This window comes from Pipra filicauda, unplaced genomic scaffold, assembly GCF_003945595.2.
Source record: "Pipra filicauda isolate LSUMZ 115617 unplaced genomic scaffold, ASM394559v2 scaffold115_size4368891_pilon, whole genome shotgun sequence".
NCBI lineage: Eukaryota > Metazoa > Chordata > Aves > Passeriformes > Pipridae > Pipra > Pipra filicauda.
The window spans coordinates 1,877,124-1,887,059 of record NW_024103607.1 but is presented as its reverse complement, the minus strand read 5'-3'; the positions used below and the strand labels follow the sequence as shown (position 1 = coordinate 1,887,059).

General features: G+C 40.3%; 1 long non-coding RNA gene across 2 annotated transcripts; it reads right to left on the bottom strand.

Annotated features, from left to right (window-relative positions):
- Window positions 1-7,564: 7,564 nt before the first annotated feature.
- Window positions 7,565-9,372, bottom strand: LOC113999792. Of its 2 annotated transcripts, none has more exons than XR_003544984.2 (3): window positions 9,122-9,372; window positions 8,204-8,364; window positions 7,565-7,813 (listed from the first exon to the last, which is right to left on the bottom strand). It is a non-coding gene; the product is annotated as an uncharacterized LOC113999792 (long non-coding RNA). The 2 variants fall into 2 exon arrangements; XR_005564802.1 differs by lacking the exon at window positions 9,122-9,372 and adding an exon at window positions 8,969-9,112.
- Between the last annotated feature and the right edge of the window lie 564 nt (window positions 9,373-9,936).

The following is a 9,936-nucleotide window of genomic DNA, read 5'->3' as shown; positions in this document are numbered from 1 at the left end:
TGTGGACCCAGGCATCATTCTCAATGACTTGCTTCCAGTGGCTGGTGCCCTCATCAGCCATGATATATCATTTCTTTCACCATAACGAATGAGAGAGAAGGCATCTCTCTTTTCTCTAACCCAATTTATTCAACTGAACTCTCCACAACCTGGTCTTCTCCTGAACATCTCACTATATTGCTATGTTTGAACGCTTTTATATTACTTACAGCACTTTCTCCTTCAGCACACTTTTAGGACCCAGAGTGTGCAAACCCTTCACAGAAGAACAGTCCTTCCATTCTGCTAGAGTAGTCCCTTAAGGCCAAGAACGCTCTGTACAAGCACCTAAGTTTCTGGAACACGGTCTCTTTCCCAGATTTTACCTCATGAGCACTTCAGTTAATAACTTGCATATGAGGGAGATACACAGTGGTGGAAATTATGTAGTACTCCTGTTTCATTGGAATTACCTTTCTGTTTGGGATGGTATGAGAGATGCACAGAGCAATGAAAAATGAAATGTCTCCCATATCCTCTTGGCATACACCATCCTGCCACAGATTAGCATTTCCCCAGTTCTCATGGCACAATAGAGGTGGGCAGTCCTCTACCACTTCCTTAAGTCTCTCACAAAAACCTGTGCTCGCCACCAGGCTAGCAGCATTCACAGTGAAGGACATGGAGGAGAGCTCATGATTCAGCCTTCTCCCTCTGCTCCGCAAGCATTAGTGCCAAGCAGACATGAGGAAGTTAAGAGCTTGAGGACCATGAGTGAACTTCAGCAGACATTTACTAAGTCAAACTATGTCTCAGCACTCCCATCTCCTCTGTTTTTCTAAGCATGCTTTGGGCTTCTTTCTGTCTCTCAAGAGGTCTTCACAGGACCTAAACATCAGTTTCATCAGGTAGTCAAAGACCATCAGGAACTGATTCATTGCTTTGTTATAAATACTTTTACTGGACTAATTTTCCTGGTCTACCCACTCAAGATTTATTCAGGAACACCTGCTCTTGAATTAATACAATTTAAATAACACCAGTTCTTGAAAAAGTCCCTAAAACACTGCAAGAATATCTATCCACTGAAAGACATACTTAGTTTTCCACAGAGACTGGGAGCAGCACAAGTGAAAGGTTAGTAACAGAGACAGCCTACACATAGAGTGGTGCCAGACAGGAAAAAAAGGTGTTTCTTGAGGCTACACAGACTCAGTGATGGTCAATGAGGTGGTAGGAGATACAAATGAAATGCCTGCCCAGTTTGCTCCTGCTTGACCTTTGGACCCAGTGTCAGGCAACCCCAGGCAGAAATCTGAGTACCAAGTGGCTTGTACAAGTGCCTTTTTATGCACAATAGTGGGGATAGCCAGATGTGCTATGCAGCCTCCAGATACGCTTCCATGTAGCCTCCAATCACTGTTCACCCTTGTAGTAAAACTTCTGGGTAGAAGAGATGGTCCAAAACATAACCTTTCATGGTTCCACAGGTCTTTTCTCAAAGCCTTCCAATATTTTCTTGTTAGATAATACTGATCCAGGCTGAATTCAGCCTTCATACAATACATCTCACATGCTCTGGATATAATGGTATTTTCAAGTCAGCGTTGCCAAGGGCACCCTGTTGGTGCTCCATCAGTACTGCAACACATTGATTGCAAAAGCAGAGAACTCAAATTTTTAAATTAAGCCACTGTAAAATGAGACTGAAATATTTTATAAGAAAACTACACGTCTTATTTTTTAACTTTAATTTTCATGAAAGACACAAAATTTAGTGATCTATGAATACAACTCTCTCTTCAGAATTTGTACATTATCTGAGTTAAGTGATAAATACAAAACCCTTGTAAAAAGGGATGCATTGTAGGAGACCAGCCCTTTTGTGAAAGTTCAAAATTCAGCTTTATTTTACATTTCAGTACCTTCGTATTTATACTTCAGACAGCAGTACATCACTAAATAGACCATTTCTCACTTTATATTTTTTAAATGATTGTTCATAACATTTTAACACTGCTGTATAATAAACATTTTTTGTAGGGAGTTCATTTCACTGGTTCAGATGGAGTGGCGTTGTCTGCAAGGTCTCATTTCAAAATTGTAACACTTTTATCTTTTTTGTCATGCCACAAGTTGTGGAGTCCAAAATATTTACCTTTTTGATTGTCAGTCTTTCTTTCACAGTGATGTCTAAGTGAAGACAAAATAGACAACTTGTTTTGTTGAATCAATAGAGGCATATTATCACAGCAAGATTATAATTCAGGTGTACAATACCTGTGTTTTACAGCGTACAACAGTGCAACCACCATGTACTGTGTGTCACAGCAGGTAACTAATATCAACAAAGTACCAGAGTCTATGTTCGAATACTCCTGTATGGGTCTAACTTCAATCCACAAAAGCAAGGCAATTCAAAGTTAAGGCTTAAACTCTATCCATAATCCACTCTCTTCAGGAATTGCATTATGAATGCAGCTGAATTCTCATCTCAGGTCTTTGCAGATCCATGTTACCACACAAACAGTGAGAGAAAGCAAACCCACTGTTACACTTACATGCATATTCCTATTGATTGCTTTATATCTGGTAAGGACATCGTCTACTGGCATTTGCATTTACGTGAGCTGGAAACCTGAGACCTTGGAGACAGGCTGTGATCATTGCAAAAGCTGTTTGGGATGAATGGGTTCAGATGACTGCCTTTTTCTCTCTGCTTTTTGGGGCATATTGGAGTTTTGTGATAGCAGAGGTAGGAAAACATCTATTTCATGAACTTCTAGTGGCAACAAGAGCAGCCAGTCTGGTGTTGATTTCAACAGCTTTTTGAACTGCAGTTACCAGGAGACAGAAAAAGAAGGGGATGTAAGTCCATATTGAAATCAAAATAAAATGGTGTCAGAGGTTTTCAGTATTAAGAACCTTTCACTTCAGCCTGTCATTACAGGCAAACAAGGGCACAGTGTAGGAAGAAAAACTATCTGTTTCCAGCTGAAGATACAGAGGGAAGCATAACAAACATAGCCATACTTGAGCTAAGAAATTTGTTTCTACAATGAAGATAAGATTTCAGACTTGGAAATAAAGGCTGTTTATGAAAACTGATCAACACATCATAACTATGTGTTAGTCTTATAACCAAAATTTTTTGCCCGTGCCAAAAGCAGCTGCTACCAGGGCCTTACTTCTCCCACTGCTCAAGGACTGATTTCAGGAAATCAAACTCTGCCCTGGCCTGCTCCACTTCTCAGGAATATTACTTATTTGTAGTTTTCTTTGGAGTGATGTCAGGCCTGGCACTGAGGTTTTGCAGTTTGTCCATGGGTTTTGTGGTTAGCAGAAAGGAGAAGGCTCCACATTTTCCATGGGGTATAGCTGTGCCATGGAAACATGGGATGGGAGTACCCTGAGAACTACATCCTCCTCCCCAGAGGCATCTTTCTATATGCACTATTTAACTAATTTTGGGGGGTTTTAGTCCGGGTTTCAAAGCTCTGATTACATAGTGGGAGAAGGTGAACGAGTATGGATAATCTGTAGCTGTAGAATGTGCCATATTGAAGAACTTCATAAGCACCATTATAGCATTTTCAAGCAGTAAGACATCTTCAATTTTTGACACTAAAAGGACCTGACATTACAATTTCACAGCTCCTCCTGAGCTCCTACTCCTCCTTCAAGCAGCCCATGACCAACAGTCTGGAAAAAAATGAAGGTGGGACACAAGATATTGCAGCAGGAACAAATAAAAACAGAGCTAGAACTCTGTATTGCAGAGCTATTCATCCTTTTTATTGCCTCAAAATACAAGCCTGATCTTCTAACCCAAGCAGATTAGTAAACAGTACATTCGGCTTTCAGAGATCTTCAGTATGTCTGCAAGTCTTCTGAGGTAAAATAATATAAGAAAAGGAAATAAATGGAAATTTTAGTAAAAAGAGATACTGAAGCATTATAGCTGCTTCCTCTCTTACTGCTGTGAGGAAGATCAGAGAAGAGTCTTTTGTGTCAGTTTCATTTTGAACCCATTTCACTGCTGAATATGGGAAAAGATTAGTTCGCTACTAATTGTGCCATTGGTTTTGTGATTCTATGAAAACCCCCTAAAAGTCTGCATGCAAAACCAGTGAGGTAGAACATGTTTGACAAGCTTAGTTCCAACTTGACCAATGTAGCAGGAAAAGACTTTAAAATCATTGCCTCTCTTCAATAACAATAGTACACACAAGTGTTTACAAGGGGATTAAAAGCTGCTTTAGTAAGTTGTATTAAAGATTCCTGTATCAGACAAGTTTTATTGAAAAACCTGTTGGAGCACTATGCAGCTAATCAGATGCAAACAGAAGCACGTTATGCTACTGAATTTATTTTACCTGCTTTAAAAGGATGTATGATGTATCTGTAAAATACACGCCATGCTTACAATAAGCCCTACCTATTGACAGCCTGCCCAATTACAACAACAGCAAAAAAAGCTCCACAAGCAACGACCCCTAGCACCTGGTAATTAAAATTGCTAATCACCAGCAATTATCTGGCACAGCTTTATAGCCAGGCAAAACAGTTTGACCCTTTGCCCATGGAAAGAAGAATGTTTGCTGTCTATTGATAAGTGCTTAGGCAAAGCCGTGTTCGGCTCACATCCATTAAGTGGCGACTAATAGGAAGTCAACAAAAGAGCTCTGACATCTGTAGTGGGCACTTCTACCAGACCAGGTTTGGGAGCACAGGTGTCCAGTGGGCTCCTGCCAAAGGCCAGTGTACAGGACATGGAGACTTTTTCTTAAAAAGAAAATTTGAGCTACCCATGTTTCCCAGTTGGCTCCTCCGCAAACCAAAGAGTAAATGCAGTAAGCTTCCAGGACAAAGATTAAAATAATTACTCTTGTCACGAGTGGTAGCTTGTTTTCAAACTGTCTGCACACATTCAAATACAAAGAGGTAAGAAGTCCTGTAGACTCAATAATTTAGGTAAAGATTGTTCTTTGGTCTATTTCTGTTCTTATTAAGTATTGAGTTAAATATATATAAAAATGTCTCTCTAGTGTGCTCTTTAAGTCTGAGATAAAGAGTTTGAGATAATAAAGACATTTTTTTCCCATAGGATACTATTATGCTCAAAGCTATAAAATACCCTTCCATTGTTATAGCTCCAGGAAGATGCTGCTAGAGATTATCTGAACTACAATAAACAGCTCCATTAAAGCTTCTGATCTCACCAATGACTCTTATAAGGTCCTAGATAAAATGATCGGGTTTGCTTTTTTTATTTTTTTTTTTTTTTATTTTTTTTTTTAAAGAAAGAAAGAGGGAGAGAGAGAGAGTCTGGCAGAAATATTGCAAGCTTCTAATAGTGAAATGACCTACAAAACCTGAAGGACAAAGCATCCCTTAATCACTCAAATGCAAATTGCTCCAAGAACTGGCATCCGTGGAGATTACAAAGCCAGGAGCTGCTGAAATCCAGAACTAAACCTCAGTAACCTCAACCCTTCATTTAGAAGGAGCTTCTGGGGATCATGGCAAATTGGAGTTTCAGTGGAAAAGTAAATTTACAGACACAAGCAATTTGGGTGTGTTCTGACTTGCACACACCATGCATTTTCCTACATAAGATCTCAAAGCCTCTTCATGTACATCTTTGTACTGTGACATGTAAAATATGAACAGTTTTATAAATATGAAGCCACGCTGCTGTCATGATGCTCGATGACATCTCCTCATCCAAAATAATTAATGAAGTCATTCAAAGTGTTCCCTCCCTTCCTAGTTCTCTCTTAAGCCCACCTCCCAAGCTGCATACAGTTACTGGGGTTAGACAGCTTGAAAATAACATTATTATCCCATGAGTATGATGTGAATAACACAGCTACAACTTGAATCTCTGCACTGTTTGCTTTGACAAATCCACATCCTGGCTGGATACCCCTTGTCTGCAGAGGGCATCTAGCAGAACTTGGTGTAGCTCCTCTTTAGCCCATACATAAAAGTTGCCTTGCTAGAGAGCAGTGTTACAATAGGCACATACATCTCACTCCAACACGGAGTTAAATTGTAGTTAGAGTTTACGTTCCAACCTAGGAGCCTGGAAACACTTCTGGGTCATCCAGTTCAACTGTAGCCCAAGAGTTCTCAATCCATCTGTACTCTTTGCTGAAGCCAATTGAAATAATTTAAATAAAATTTTAGATAAAATCATAAATAGATTTAAAAACCACCAGCCTACCTGTGTATTCCACATAGATTTCTCTCTTAGTAGAAAATAACATTTTTTGGCATATGCATTGGATTCCAATTCTTGATTATTGGTATTACCATGAGATTACTGGCTACTGTTGTTCATAAGATTCTGCCAGTGGGAAAGAGGTGGATTTCACTTCGACAAATCTTTAGTGAAGCCAGAAATAAATGAAGTCACTGGAGATACACCTGCTTACAAGCTTGGGTTGTAAACTGAAAGCCAAGATGAAACAATTCTAGATTGCATGACATTCAGATTCTTCTGCCTGCACATCTAATTCAATAATGATCCACAGAAGAAGAGCATGCTAGCAGATTTGTGTAGTCTGTCCATCACAGAATAAATTACACTGAATGACTCTTCTCTGGGCAAGCTGAGGTACAGAAAAATATGATGAAGAAGCAGAGGAATGGATTTTCTGACACTCTTTGCCATTCGGCATCCCTAAAATATCAGTGGATTTCAGAAAGTTCTATTCAAATTGGAACATCATGGTCACTTAGGTTATGAAAACATGTTTGTTGCCAACATTTACGTTGAAGAGTGATTTTTAATACCATTGTCCAAACCACAAACTAATGGAATGGTCATTGGGGATAAGACATTCAGCTGTTTTTGTTTCATTTTCAAGATGCCAAGTCTTTATGGGTGGTGGTAGCATTGGGTGAATGAATATAGGGAACAGCAAAGTAATCCCATCTTTGAAAACTCCGGGTTCAAAACACACAAGACAATGGAGGTTGGGAGCTAATATGCAGTTTGTGTTACCAGTCATTCAATTTTTTTTTATGTATAATATGTGCCTAACACAGAAAGGATGCACAAAGTTCACCAAACCACTGCTTCACAATGGTTTTCTCCTTTCTCTGTGTGTAATTTCAGAACAAAACCAGATTGCCCATTTCTCCTTCAGGTGAAAGCTTGTCTGTGCCCCACGGGTCAGTGAACCCATTCTGGGCTTCCTTGGAAGAGAACTCCAGAGTCAAGAGTCTTCCACTGAAAGTATCTTACTAGAAACTGCTAGACAATTAAAGCTGGGGAATCCCTGTTCAAGTGCCTGTTAACCTCTTCTGGCCTGGGGAAGAAGAAGAAATGACGGAGGTAGATTTCGACCCATTAAACTGCTGCACTCCATCAGGAGTGAGCTGTGCTAGCATAGGCACAGCCCTGGGAAGTGCCCTGTTCCAGGATGGCACATCTCAGCTGGCATACCTTCTAGTGTCTTCCCTGACAGCTTGCCAGCCCTAAGGATACACCCAGGAAGAGGCAGTGCTGCCTTTCTCACCACACCTCGCTCAAGATGGACATAGGGTAATAAACACACTCCTGTACTGCCAGTGATTTGTGGAAAAATAGGCAAATGCTCACTAAGAAATGAAATCTCTCTTCCCCCCAGGATATTCATGTTCCTGGAGATTCCTTCTTCAGCATCAGCTCTGTCTTGCTCAGATGAAACCTTAGTGAATTTGTTTATACTGTCCTCTCAAAGTGATCAGCCTTTTGATGGACAACAATGATGCTTCTCCAGGACTGGACAAACAGCTGATAAGCAGGACAATGTTACCATGGAGGTCCAAACTGCTTCAACATCTCCCGTACCAGAAGCAGGGCACATGGAATCACAAAATAAAGAGACAGATGGGAAAACAGAGCCTATATGTCTTATACCCGGGATGATGATTTGTCCTGGTACGTCTAGGACTTTTGACCAGTCTGGGACACGGGTTCCCACAAGAAATATAGAATAAAAAAGTGAAATGCTAAAAAAAGAAAATCAGAACATCTGTAATTTAAAAATGTTCATAAACTGACACATTTTACAAAGAACTTTAAAAAAATTCAGAGGTGGTATTTTCTGCCTAGTTTATATCTTGCAGACATAAGCAAACAACAATAGCAATGCTAAATCACGATTCCAAACTTTGTAGCCATGTTATGTGAAGTTAAAATTACTTCAGATTCAAAAACTGTAGACCTTACCTTTATGGAAAATGCAGCAAGTCTCACCAATTAGTGGATAAGCAAAGAGGCAATAAGGGGCACAGAGTGTTCATATTTGTTGGAATATTAGAGTTCTCACACTAAAAGCAGTCCCAGTCCTCTGAAGCACTGTAGATGATGCAGAAAAACAGATATTCCACCTAAAAGATGGCAACATTTTACTGGTAAGAGACAGAGGACTGCTAAGTAGCTGAGGAATTACTGCACCAGAAATCAGGAATTTGAAGTCAAGATGCCCTTTCTGTATCATTCATTTTCAAACTCTGTTCAAGTGATGGACCTGTTCATCCCCAGAAACATCCTAAATAAAACAGTCGTGCAGAAAATTGCTGCTGTGCTGACAATATTTATCCTATTTAGCCACTATATATTCTGTCCCACCAATGTTTATCCCTTCTTTACTTATTGCGTGAGATGTCTGTGAGAGTATGGTAGCTTTGGGGTTCATGTACAAAACTCCATAGGAGTATTTTAAAGTGTTATGTTGGTATTTTTTCTGACTACCTCAAAGAACTCAAAACTGAATAGCACAATATTTATTTCAGGGAAACCACACCAGGTTTCCTCACTGATTGTCAGATATTAGATTTCTGGCATACTGTGAATGGTCCTTAACCATTGCCCCGGCAGTGCCCTACAATTCCCAAGGCACAATTAAAAAATTTTCTTAAAAACATGTATCTTTACCTTTTTCACATACATTTTAGTGACAGGAAACCATAGGTTTGTTACCAGCTCAGTTACCTCCTGTTTTAGTTGCTTATGGTTGCCGAATGCATGTTGTAAAACTCTTTCTACTTAGTGTGCTCCAGAATCTTCTCTTGACACCTCTTGACTTGTTTAACCTTTGCTATTTGAAGAGACAGAGAGACATTGAATGAAAAGCCCCTTTGTTACCTAGTGCTTCCAAGGGCTTTTCTAGCTGGAGGTGTGCACAGTGTGGCTCCTGACAGACCGAAGCTGATATGGGTTCATCTACTTGGGAGTTGGATACTCAGGAGATTTGTGGGCCCTAATCTCACAATGAGAGTTAATCAACGCCTCTGTAAATGCCTCTGCAATGCTGGTATTATGTGGACCCAGGTTTGGCCAGGCATCTGACCACAGCTTCTGCAAGTCAGAGAGCCCAGTGCCAGTCAGAGCAGGGATCTGGGACAGAAGGGTCACCTGAGCTGTAACAGTCTCTCTACCTTCCATCTTTGGAAATGTCTCCAAAGCGCAAAAAGGTGGCTGAGTCAGACGGGTCACAGAGACAATGATTCTATACGGGACAGCAACCTCCATGGTTGCCACCTCTCAAGATCACCTCTATGGCGAAGTGCTTGTTAGACAGATGTCAGCATGAGATAGCCCCCAGTACACAGGGACCTCATATCTTTCCAGGCCTGTGCAACAAAGTCTTCCAGTTTACAGGGTTTCAAATCCCTACAGTTTCTTCTGGTAAATGTGCTCCTAGCCCATGAGGACATGGAACAAGACCCTAACAGAAGATGGAGGTTAACCAGAGATAGAAGTGTAGACGTTGGATTGATCTGTCTCACCGACTCCCTAAATCTGAAGGGAAACTGAATCAAACTTTTCAGACCAGTAGTACAAATACAAAAATACATTACCAGTGTGCCAGGCTTGGCTGCAACATTTTTCCACTGCCCTGTTAGAAGGTGGGAAAAACCTCCACTAAATAAGAAGCCTAACATCTTATTTCTGTACAA